Source organism: Pinus tabuliformis, chromosome Q, assembly GCF_031772625.1.
Source record: "Pinus tabuliformis cultivar Carrire ecotype Pingquan chromosome Q, CPIR1, whole genome shotgun sequence".
Lineage (NCBI taxonomy): Eukaryota > Viridiplantae > Streptophyta > Pinopsida > Pinales > Pinaceae > Pinus > Pinus tabuliformis.
In genome coordinates, this window is record NC_142296.1 from 226,748,498 (window position 1) to 226,761,811 (window position 13,314).

Consider the following 13,314-nt stretch of genomic DNA (forward strand, 5'->3'; position numbering starts at 1 on the left):
AAGTAATATCAAACATGTAATAACTCAGATCAGATACATAGGATTCAAATAAAACTTCTCTTTATTATTTTCTTCGTTCTGTTACAGAGTCAACTCTACCCTACGCACTTAGCTGCAGGATTTCGCGCACTTAGCTGTGAAGTCTACTAGGCCTCTACGCACTCAGTTGCAGAGCCTCTTCCTACTACTACGACCCAAGACACTTAGACTCTTGCTCTCTGCTTCACTATCATATTCCCTTCATTCATTCATTGTATTACTTTACAACCTAGAGCCTCACTCTATTTATACAATCCCATGGTCCGCAGACCATGGGTAGGCTGACACTACATTCAAAACTTAGGGCGGAAAACCCTATTACTCTAACATACAATTCACGCTACGCGTCTGCAATTCGCGAAGCTTTTACAGTAATATTACTCAAAACTTGGGCTTTAAGCCCCAAAACATGTTGTGGGGGGGTTCCATGCCCAACAGGCCCCCAACACAAACATCGTGACTCCTCGAGTCACTCTGTTAGTGTGGCGATCTTGGCGCAGAGTCCCTCCAACTGGTCCCGAATGGTCTTGATGTCTGCAACACACTGCGTTTCTGCTTGCTGAACCTGCTACATCCTTTGTTCTGAGACCTCCATGCCTACATTGTTTCCTTAAATTTGTACCGGCATCTACTGCGTGTGTTTATAGTCTCGCACCCTTGTCTGGCTCCTTGGGTTGCGAAGGTTGTGCTTCAACCAGTTAGTCAGATAGCTGACCCACCCGTGTAGGGCTTCAAATGGCTGCCATTTACTTTACCTAGAAAGGGTTCCACATTTAGTTTGACTAGCTAGACCGTGCCTCCGTTTGTGACCTCCTTAACCACGTATGGTCCCAGTGAATGCATTCTGAATTTTCCCAGAAATTTTTCAAACTTACTGTCATACAGAAGCACTAAGTCATTTACCTTGAAGGTGCACAAATTGATATGGCAGTCGTGCCAGGATTTTTCATGCTGCTATTGTACCTACTAATGAAACCCAGCCAAAAACCGTTCTTCCTCAAGTTCTTCTAATTGCGCAAGCCTTTCCTCTAGAGATTTGCGGTCCGTTATCCCTATGAGCACTGCTATTCATAGACTAGGTACGATATATTCCATTGGCATGACAACTTACACACCATAAAATAACCAGAAAGGTGCCTATCCTGTCATTTTCTTGCACATTGTCTTATAAGCCCATAGCACGACAGGTACGAGCAGGTCCCAATCGTTTCGCTACGTGTTGCACACTTTGGTCAGCGTAGTCTCCAGTATTTGGTTCAATTCCTCTACTGTGCCATTAGCTTGTGGTGGTATGGTGTACTTTTCTGATGATAAACCTGGAACTCTTCTGTGAGTGTGCTGATGGTTTCATTTAGGAAATGTGTGTCATGATCACTCATTAAGATTTTCAGACAGCCAAATCTAGTCAACACATTTTCAAATAAAAACTTTGTAGCCGTAGCAGTCGTGTAGTCTTTGATCGGCCGTGCCTCCACCCATCGTGTCAAGTACTCCGTTGCGGTGATGATGTAGCATGCGCTCGTCTTTCCCTGAGGTTTGATTGGTCCTAAAAAGTTGATTGCCCATTTCTCAAACTGCTGCAGTTTCATTTGTGGATTTAATGGCATCTCGTCCCTCTCTAATGGTTTCCCAGTCCTTTGACATATATCACAGGCCTTACAATATGCTATTGAAACCTGATGTAGTGTTGGCCACCACAATCCTGCACGGAGAATCTTTTGTGCAATTGCACATCCTGCATAGTGTCCTCCTGCCGCGCCCCCATGTGCTTCCACAAGGATTTCACTTCTTTTAAATTCAAGTATGTATCTTTGCAATATCTCATCATTTCCCATTTTGTATAGGTGCCCTGCAATGACAGAAAAATCTGTTGCATGCACCACCAATTCCTTCTTCTATTGGACAGAATATTCCTTCGGCACAGTCCTTGTTGTTAGAAAATGGATTATATCTTTGAATTTCCCATCTGTGACGCGCACTGCAAAGAGCTGTGCATCAGGTAATCCTTCCTCTAGATTAGTGGGTTCCTTGCCCATCTCATTACACGATAAATGATCCAGTCCTGCGTTCAAGTGTCCCGGCTTGACTACAACCTCGAAATAATATTCCTGGAACAATAACAGCCACTTGCATATGTGCCCCCCCAATACAGGCTTATTGGCCAGGTATTTCAGCCCGGAATGGTCGGTATACATCTTGAAATGTCCTCCTAACAAATAATGTTGGTATTTTTGGAGCGCATACACCATTTCCAACCCCTCGTGCTTGGTGGTGGAATAGTTCTTCTCGGCTTTAAACAATCTTCAACTTGCAAACGCGATATGGTGATCCACACCCTCTACATCCTCCTGTGTGATTACTGCTCCCAGCGCAATACACAACGCATCAACATGTACATGAAACTCCACGTCCCATTTTGGGAAGACCAAGATTGGAGCAGAGGCCAATTTCCCCTCTAGGACATCCAAGCTCTTCATGTAATCGTCATTCCAGCAAAATGTAACATCCTTTTTCAATAGCTTTTCCATCGGTGCTATTATTTGGGCATAGCTTTTGATGAACTTCTTATAGTACCCTGTATGTCCCAAGGTAGCACGCAACTTTTTAACACTTCGTGGTGCTTCCAAATTGAGAATAACGACAATCTTCACAGGGTTGACCATTAGCCCTTGTTTGTAGACCACATGTCCCAACAAGTTCCCAAAGGGAACTAGAAATGTGCACTTCTTATTGTTTAGCGCAATCTAGTGTCGTCAGAAAGTATCCAGCATCAAGTGTAAGATTGCTACGTGGTGCTTAACCAATCCAAAGACCATCCAGTCATCCAGATAGACCTCCAGGAACTTGTGGATGTATTCTTTGAACGCGGCAACAATGATGCGTGAAAATATGGTTGGCGCGTTCTTCAATCCAAACGGCATGACAGTGTATTGAAAGCATCCCCATTCTATTGCGAAGTTTGTTTTGCTCCTATCTTCCGACGCGATCTTGATCTGGTGATACCCCGAGAACCCATCTATGAATGAGTATGCTTCTTGTTCGCCCACATTTTCCAACACCTCACCTGTGAATAGTGTCAGGAATGGATCGTGTACACAGGCATCATTCAGCTTCCTGAGGTCCATGCATATTCTTATTTCACCCTTCTGTTTTTTCTCCTGTACTACCATAGGACTCACCCAGTCGAATTCTTCCATTGGCTCAATAATTCCTGCGGCGAGCATTTTGTCTAACTCTACGTGAACCTTTTCCTTGTACTTAGGATTCAAGCAGTAAGGCCTCTTCATGACCAGCTTCATGTCAGATTTTAGGGTGATCCTCATTATTCCTAGGTCGCCAATGATCCCTTTTAAGTCCATAATTTTGGTCGGGAATAAGTCTTGATATTCGTGAAGTAACTCCGCGACCTTATCTACCATGGCATCATCCCAATAGTCTCCAAGTGTTGCATACTTTGGTTCCACCTTCATTCCAATGTTTACCTACTTTGTTTTTAACGGTGCGATGATGTCAGGGTCCTCAATCAATGGTCCTCGAACCTCATGACAACCTTCTATTTTTGGGATGTTAATGTTTCGTGGGTCCTTGTCATCCTCCTCAATGTTTACATTGTAACACTCTAGTGCACAACTCAGCTATGTCACCCATTCTGGCTGAAGCACTTCTATTGGTTCCTGGGGTATTTTGAAGATAGATGCTTTTACTATTTGTAGCACATCATCAACAATATCCCACCAACGATATTCAAACGTGGAGGTTAACAAAAATCCCTTGCACAAAATATCCCATTCACTTGTACCATGGTGGAGCTCCATCTTAGTATACCAATTCATGGGTATGACATCCAGGGTATGACAGAACAAATGCACCCATTCAAGCTGCAACTCTTCCCCATAGGCCTTGGTCCATTTTACGAGGTTTGTACGTGGATCATCTCATCCATCATACTTGTATACTAGCAGCGTCTGTGGTTTCCCAAATCATAGACGCATCATCCTTCTGCATCTGCGCCAAACCTCAAAGCTTTTCTGATGCGTACCCCACCACCTTGCAGCCATAGTGCACAGTGCCCATTTCAGAGCGTCAAAACACTGGTATTCCGAAACTTCGCTCTTAAATTTGTTTAGGAATTTATCCACCATTGTCAAATCATTGTACCTAGTCAGATCCCTTATCTCTGTTGTCATGCAGCGCAGTGATCTTACCATCATGTTGCAATTGAGCATGGTTACTTCATGTAACCAATTCTACCATCATTCTATTTCTTCGTCTGAATCTGAAGTGCAGGAGCTTTCGCATTCCCACGAAATCCTACCATCTGCTATTGGATTCACCCAATCCTACTCTCAAGCATTCATCTTGTAGATACAGTCGAGACCGTCATGACTATCATCGTCGCACACCAGTTCTATGTCGTGGCTCCTTCCGTAGGGTCTAAAGGTACCACTACACGTAGTGACGTTTTCTCAAAAATCATTTTGCGCTTCTTTAGATTTATTACTCCATTCATATCAGTGGCCCAATATATTCCCAATAACATGGGATAGGGATTGCTGTCATCGAAAATCTCTATCACTTCGAAATCTTCTAGCATGATAGCACCTTCGATATCTACTGTTATCCCTTGCAATCTTCCCATCAGTAGGATCTTCTGCTGGTTTGCCATTTGCAATTGAATAGGATACCATTATAGCGTGGGTCTGTCCATGCGTTCCCATTTTTTTTTTGTAGTACATTCGCATCCGATCCGAGATCCAAAATTACTTGATCCATTTCGTACTCTCCAATTTGCATAGTCAATCTCATTTCCCTTCGTGTTCGCAATGCATGCTTTCCAAGTTTCAGGACTAAGCGTGGTTCTCCTAACCCAGCGCACCTAGTGATAAGTTCCTGCAGTCCTTTTATAGCCTTGCTATCACACAACAGTTTCATGCATGTTTCCAGAAAGGTAGTGAGCATTGAAGGATCCATCCCTGGTTCTAGTTGATCCTTACTACCTTAAGTGTAGGCCTCTATGAAGCTCTTCTTAGCTTCCATGAATGTCTCCTTCACGCACTCTAAATAAAATTCAGGTTCCTTTGTAGGAGCCTTGCGAACCCATGCACTTTCTTCTAGCTGCTTACCTTTGTTAGCTTCAATTGTGATACCACTTCGAAGCACTATGTTTACATTCGGGTCCTCTTCGTGTGGCTCAAACAACATTTGTAGGTTCTAAGTTGAGGAAGGCTATTATATGTCGTTATCACGTAACCTCGCTATTAGTGTAGGGAAATCCTCCGTCTCATGATCAAATTGGGTATAGCATAAACATGATTCTCTCGTCGAATTTGTACAGTTGCGGGCATAGTGCCCTGGCCCTCTGCAATTGTAACAAATTAGTTGTCCGCAACCCCTTCTCGGTCCCATTCCACCTCAACCTTATCTGCGCCCCTGAAATCCAGCACGCGTGTTATAGACACTTTTGTGCCTTACAACTCTAAGCATGAAATGTCCATAAACCAAGGGATCCTAAGTCCCTAAAAGTGTTGTTCCGGCCCCTAAAGGAACAAGGTCAACAAATTACAGCTTCTCCCAGAAGTTCTCCACCAAAAACTGCTCAGAATCAGTCAAATCAGGATCATTTCAGCTGCTCCACTAGCTAGCTGCATTGCATAGCACCCAAGGACACTAGCTAGGTGCATTGCAACGCACCTAAATGCACTACCAGGGTGCGTTGAGCAGGAAATGACAAATGGCAGTGTCATTCCGCGAGGTAGACAGACAATGGAAGCTTCCAGAATCTTCCCCAATGACACTTGCCTCACTGAGTTCGACCAAGGATGAGTAAGAGGCTCTCAGTCTCCAAGTGGAAGCAAGAACTGACAGAGAGAAGACACTAGTCAAATCATAAGCCGACTCATCCTCTTTGCATACATCTATATATGGATCCCTCATCCCAGAGATCCAGAGGCTGGAATTTTGTACATTGCAGAGAATTGTTGTTGGTTTTGAGATAGATATCAGAGTATTGGGTGATTTATGCTTTGTTGGAGGTGAAGAGGGGATTTTATGCTAGGAGGTTGATGCTGGATCAAGAATCATCAGTTGTAGCTCCTCCTGGATCTTCTTGTTATATCAATAAAACTATTTGAGTTTCTCCTACATGCTTGTGTATCATTGATGTTTGTTATATTTGTATATTTAGCTTAAATCTGATCCTAAGCTATTTATGAATATAAATCCATGTCTTTGTGTAGTTTTCTTCTTCTGTGATCTTACAGGAACTTGGTGAAGCTGGGAAAGTAAGGGAGCAGGTAGCTGGAAGCTGTTAAAGAGGAGAGAGATTGGATCAAAGGACTAGCGCAAGACACAGGTTGGTTCATCCTATTCCTCTTCGTTTATAGTTCATAAAGAAGAATACGAAAGTAGTTTTCTTTGTTTGTTTCTAAGGTCACTGTCACACCTTAGTGGGATAGGGTCGTTCTGAGTAGACACTTTTCCCGTTAATAAAATGGCGACTCCGCTGGGGATCGTGTCTAATTAGTTTGTTTGTGTTTCTCTTGTTGTTTGTTTCATAAACTTAGAAGTAGCAATCGAACTGCATTTGCCATTAACAAATGCAAAGTAGACATCTGCTACTTCAATCCATTCACTGGATCTGTTTATGATCTGAACAACTGATTCACAAATGATCTGATTGCCCTTTGTGATAGCTCTTAGACCTCCTTTAAATCTACCCTCTGATTGTGCATTACTGATTGCTTTTACTCGGCCAAAAACCATAGATTAAACTGCAAATCGTGACCCAGAACCCGGATAGAATTCTCGTTTCTGCCCCAGCGCAGGCTCTGTGAAGAGATTCTGCATTTCAACGCAGTTCCCGAGAGGGCTACCTGCACTGCAATCCAGTTTCTCTGTGTAATAGGTGCGCTGATCAACCTAGCCTTGTGCAGCTGAGTTTCTTTGCTTCATTTTTTCAGTTTTGTCTCTGATTTTTGCAGCCTGTGATCAGTGTATGTGTCTGTTTAAAAACCCCTTTTCTTTGCCTTAATTCCACCTCCTTTGTACAAAAAGACTGTAGATGTTTTTGTGTGTTTTTTACATCATTTACAGTTTTCCATTGAAAAAGTAGAATAGTCATACTGTCGTCCTTTGATTTAGATCTGTCGTAAGTGTCGATTTTGATCTTAGGAGAAAGTTTATTTGCTGTTGACAGTCGATTATGCTTTTAATTTTTCCTTTGGTTTGAATTTGTGACTTTCTAGTGTCGAAACGAGTATTTATTTCAAAATCATAAAGTGTCGTAATCATCTCTACCTTTTGATTTCGAAAAGAAGCTTGTTTGTGTTTGTCACTTGAAAGCAAATTCAGATTTGTACATCAACTTTCTTTTTAGGCATCAATATTAAGAAAGTGAAAAACAAATACATGCACATGTGCATTTTCATATTGACAGTCTGTTTGGCTTGATTTAGGAAAAGTGCATTTAAAGTGTGCTCTTTGCTCTTTGTGAAAAGATTGTGTCTTTCTTTTCCCCTTGTAGCTAGGATTTTCATTGCTAAAAAGAGATAAAAGTTTGCTTATCATCTTTAGATTGCATTTTAGGAATTACATCTACATCTCGTGGTGAACCCAAAAGGAAAACTTCATAAGAAAGATCAACTTAAAATAAATTGAATGAATCTAACAACACTTTGGAACTTAACGCACAACATTTAGAGGTCTAGGCTAGAGACGTATTCCGGCGCCGTAAAGCCTGGTAACTGTTGTCCTCACTGATGCTTGGGTGATTCCTCCACTTTGAGACGATAAGTACCAGTACGGACTTGTGCTCCCACGTACTGTCGAGTATATATTGGGAGACCCCTATAGGCTTAAAACCTTTTATCCATAGGAAGCCGTGTCGGCCGCCCTACTGATTGCAATGCACCGAACACAGCATTCGGGAAGATTGACTGCCGTACCATAAAAAGTATTCTGCAGTTTTGCGATTGGTTTGGTACTCCCTCTACCTAGATCTCCAGAGCAGTCCCTTTCGTTCCTTTTCAGACTCCTTAACGGAAAAGGTCCATCTGAGCACTTGTCACTTCAGGCTCATTAAAAATCGAAGGAGACTAGAGTCATCTTTTGTTTTTTCTCGACTCTTAAAAACTGAAAAAACAAGTTGTGTCAAAAGCGTCTAAAATTCATTTAATTCGGAAACATACTTCCCCTTTTTATTTTAGTTGATTGAGTAATCCGCAATCGTGGAAGAAAGTCAATTGAAACCCCGTTGTTCGCAGAGGCTTATGAGTCAACCGTCTTTGTCTCCGGAATCGAAACCAGTACGGACAAAGCGAACTCGTTTAACCGGTTCAAAATCTCCTATTAAAGTTAGAACAAGTGTTCCAACAACATCAGAGATTCCGGTTACTCCAAACATTTCTGGAATCCCTGCCTCTATAGAAGAAGTTCAACAACCACAAAGGGACAGTGATACTGATCCTAGTCTGAGAGTAAACACTTGTGTTACCGAACTAGTTCCATCTACAACTGGTTCGGAGAGTCTTACTCTTCAAACATCTGTCGTTGTCGATTCCACACCTTCTTCGGCATCAGAAATATTTTACGGACCTAACGGTCTTCCCCTTCCACCTGGTCTGATTGCAATTGAAGAAATTGTAGAAGATCCTCAAACAAGTACTCCAACGCACTTTGGAGTCGGGATCACTCTATATCCTTCTTCATCAGAAGTTAGTCTACCACCAGCGGAAGTTCCTGTAGAATCGCTAGGTAATCTTTTGGATAGACTACAAATGTCTGAACAACCGTCAACATCTAGGACTGTGTCATCTGACAGAGCGACAACAGAACTCCCTGCTGTCACTCCGACAATGTTCGCTGGCATACCATCTGTCCCGACTAGCTCTCAATCGCTAGAAGGAGCCCACTCGAGGGCTATTTCGACAGTCTGGTCTATCCCTGTTTGTTCATCCGGAATAATATCCGGAAACCCTTGTGTTGAGTCTCAACAAATTGATCCATTTGGAGGTCAATTTGGGCAGTCCGGTCCCCAAGGGCAAACAATTCCCTTGAGTTCTGGATTACCACCGTATGGGGGGCAGTATGCCCTTTCATTATCCCCTCCGGGAGGATATCCATATGGGAGTTCACAACAATATTCAGGTTATACTGGAATTACCTCAAGTGGTTGGGTACCTATACTACCTCAACAACCAAGAGTTGTGTATTCTATACAACAATGTGTACCTATGTCGAATATCCCGACTACACCAGCTATTGCGACGGTGTCACAAGTTCAAACGCTGCCTGTTGTATGCCAACCTCATATTTCTCAGGTTGTAATGCAATAGCCCCTTGACCCTGTGACTCAACCACAATCGCCAACTAGTGGGGCGACACAGGTCTAGAAGGGTACAATTACCCCACACCTTGGTCCAATGGTTAGTATAGCGCAACAGCACATGGCTTCTCAACCATGGCTGGTGCAATACCAACAACCACAATTCCAACAAGTATACCAAGGTTCTGAGCAGCAAATCTTTGCGAATAGCGGACAGCCGTACATTCAAAACGGTCAAAATCAACCATTTTACAATGGTCATGTCCACCAACCTTATCAGTCATACCAGCATCAAATGCATTATGCTGGCATGCAAAGACCAACTGCTCAGGCAATCCCATCTACCCTGGGTATGCTTCACCTAATCTGAATCAGTAGTTACCATTCGTGGCAACTTTAGAGTTACCTGATTTAAACCGGTTAACAAACGATCTAATTTCTTACGCCCCTTGGTGGCCAGCGATTCCGCATAAACTTCCATCAGATATTCCTAAATTTAATGGAAATCTGAGTGAAGATCCATCGAATCACGTGATGACATTTCATCTATGGTGTTCATCAAACACCCTAAATGATGATTCGATTAGACTTCGCCTCTTTCAGAGGACGTTAACGGGTCCAGCGGCAAAATGGTACATTGAATTGCATAGAGCTTCATTCGACAACTTCAGTACCTTAGCCACAACCTTTTTAAACCATTTTCAATTACCAATAAGGTATGAAACGGGAACGGAACTCCTTACCAACTTCAAACATACAATGACCACTCACATATCTGATCATATACATGAGTGGCAACGTCGTCGTAGGATGGTAAAAACGTACGTTCCCGATCAACTATTAGCTGAATGGTTTATCAATTCATTATTACCTTCCATCACGGAAGATGTGGCAAAGGGGGGAGTCGTAATGGAAGAGCAAGTCATCGCTCGTGCACAATATCTGGACTTGATCTATACTCAGTCCGACACGCTCTACGACAAAATACCAGACGCCCCTAGACCGGAATTCTCAATTCCTCCTTCTCCTAAATCGAACAATGACTTTCATGCCGGCGATGGCGTGATTGGCACAACAGACACGAAATCGACAAAGGCTACATCCAAGAAGGCCCGTAAGATTTCACGTCAAAATGCAAAATACAAACTTCTTGCTTCGGAAGTAAATGCCGTATCGACAGATAAGGGCAAAGAAACCAAACAACCAGGAAGCAAGAAGAAAGGCAAAGGGAAGATGAAGAAACAGGATGAATCATCACCTGAAAAATCTTCTTCAAACCCTCCTGGAAATAGGAAACCAAAAACTCCATGCTATATATGCGATGAGGATCAGTGGACCTCAGAATGTCCGTACAAAGCTGAGCTTAAGAAATTCTTTAAGAGTTCGAAAACCTCAGCAGTGTTAACTGATCCGTTTCCGAATCCAGGAGCAAATCTGGTTGAAAGTGGAAATGCTTCCCCGTCTCAAGTGCTGATGTTGTCGATTTCGAAACAGCAGAATGATGCTTTGATTTCGACAAGGAACAAAGATTACGGGAATCCACAGCTGTCGAACAACAAGGATAAAGATCGACCAATTAGTTCGACAACAACTTCGACAGAAGTTGTGCCACCCACCATTCCTGAATTGACAATAAAACTGCCGAAGGGAGTAGTACACAAGTCGACATTTAATCCCTGCGCTAGAGCGGCGCAACATTATAACATAGTGGAAGATTTGGCCCAATCGCCATCCGCTATGTCGACTCTTTAAGTACTACAAAATTGCCCATCCCAAAGGTAGGCTTTATTATCGGCCATTGGTGGGATTGATCCAAAGGATTCCAATCTTGTATCCTTTGACCACAAAGGATACGATCCTCAGTTACCGGCCCAACTAGCTTTCCTTGTTCAAGTGAAAGCCCTCAACAAAACTGTTCATCGAACAATTATTGATGAGGGGGCATCTACATGTATCATGTCGATGAGTTGCTGGAAAACTTTAGGATCTCCAACCTTGTCGCGGTCTACGACGACGTTAAAAGCATTCGACGGAAGGACATATACCCCATATGGTATCCTAAATAACTTGAAAGTTGAACTAGGGGGGAAAACGGTAGAAATAGATGTTGAAGTCATCGATGGGAATCTTGATTACAACATCCTACTAGGAAGACCATGGATATATGCCATGGCAGCTGTTGTGTCGACCTATTTTAGAAAGATTGCATTTCCCTTTCAAGGAGGAATTACAATCGTCGATCAACAAAACTTCCTCCCCAATGGTTCTCAAGTTACAGGAAGCATTCCTTAGATCCATGGAAGCCCCCATTCTCTTCAGAATATCGGAGTAGGCCTACTAAAAGATCCTATACTAATGGGAACTTTCGCTCTTCCACCACCAATCAACCTGGCGGAAGTAGCATCGGTAGGAACCTGCAACATGATATCTTCCAAAAAGATATAAGGAAACGATATCGACATGGATCATGCAGTGGTTTTGCCCCCAAGCCCAATAGAAATATTATAGCAATCAATGTTTCTAGCATGGGAGGCAAACCCAAATCAACGCTCATCAAGCATTTGGATAGATAGGTCTAGAGAATATGGTACTCCTTTAGATCCTTGGTCGCGAGTGCATGTCACTGACGAAGGAATTGTCCAATCTATGGTAACTGAAGGAGCACCATGGAATGATTCCCACCATCGTTCCTTTCTTCCAGATTGTGAAGAAGAGACTCAAAATGACCTTTATCATCCCTCAGTCTTTGATTTTCTTTCAAATACTGTAAATACGGTGGATTCCGAGCGAAACTTATCCAACATTGAGGAGACTATAGCCATAAATATCTCGACCAAAACAGATGTTGTAGAGAATATTTATGTTGGCAAATGTTGTTCTCCTTCAGAACTGGAAATATATAACGCTCTTTTTCGCGAATTCAGAGATGTCTTTGCTTGGTCATACAGTGAAATGCCAGGCATCGACTCAAGTATCGTTGAACACAAAATTAAGATGTATCCAGATGTCAAACTAGTACGACAACGACTAAGGTAGGTGCACCCCAAGAAAGCTGCTGCCATTAAAGCAGAAGTTGAAAAACTTCTCCATGCTGGTTTCATCTACCCGGTTCCTCTAACCGATTGGGTATCGAATATTGTCCCTGTTATGAAAAAACAAGGGACAATTAGAGTGTGCGTCGATTATAGAGATGTAAATCAAGCTTGTCCAAAAGACAACTATCCTACACCCTTCATCGACCAGATAATTGATGAATGCGCCGGATGCGAAATCTTTTCATTCATGGATGGATTCTCCGGGTATAATCAAATAAATATCCGCCCACAGGACCAGTCAAAGACTGCAATCATTTGTCCGTGGGGCACATTCGCATATCGAAAATTACCCTTTGGCTTAAAGAACGTAGGGGCGACGTTTCAGAGGGCAATGAATTATGCCTTCCATGACATCAAAAACATCATTCAACTATACCTCGATGACCTTCCGACTCATTTGCGAAAGCGGACTGATCATCCGCAGCATTTAAGAGTGATATTTCTACGTTGTCGACACTACAAGATACGACTCAATCCGCACAAATGTGTATTTTGCGTCAGTTCTGGTCGTTTACTTGGCTTTGTAGTCTCCAAGGATGGGATTCGTCTCGACCCGTGTAAGGTCCAGGAAATCATAAATTTGCCTCCACCTTCAAATTTGCTTCAGATTCAGAAACTCCAAGGGAAAGCAAACTTTCTGAGGAGATTCATTCCAAATTACGCCAAACTTGCTAAAGGTTATACACGTCTTTTGAAAAAGGAGGTACCCTTTGTCTGGGATCAGGTTGCGCAAGCTTCCTTTGATGCTTTAAAAGATTCCCTAATGAAAGCATCATTAATGTACACCCCCGATTATCAAAGAGATTTTAACCTGTATCTGGCTGCAACAGATACGACCATCACAATGGTTTTAGTTCA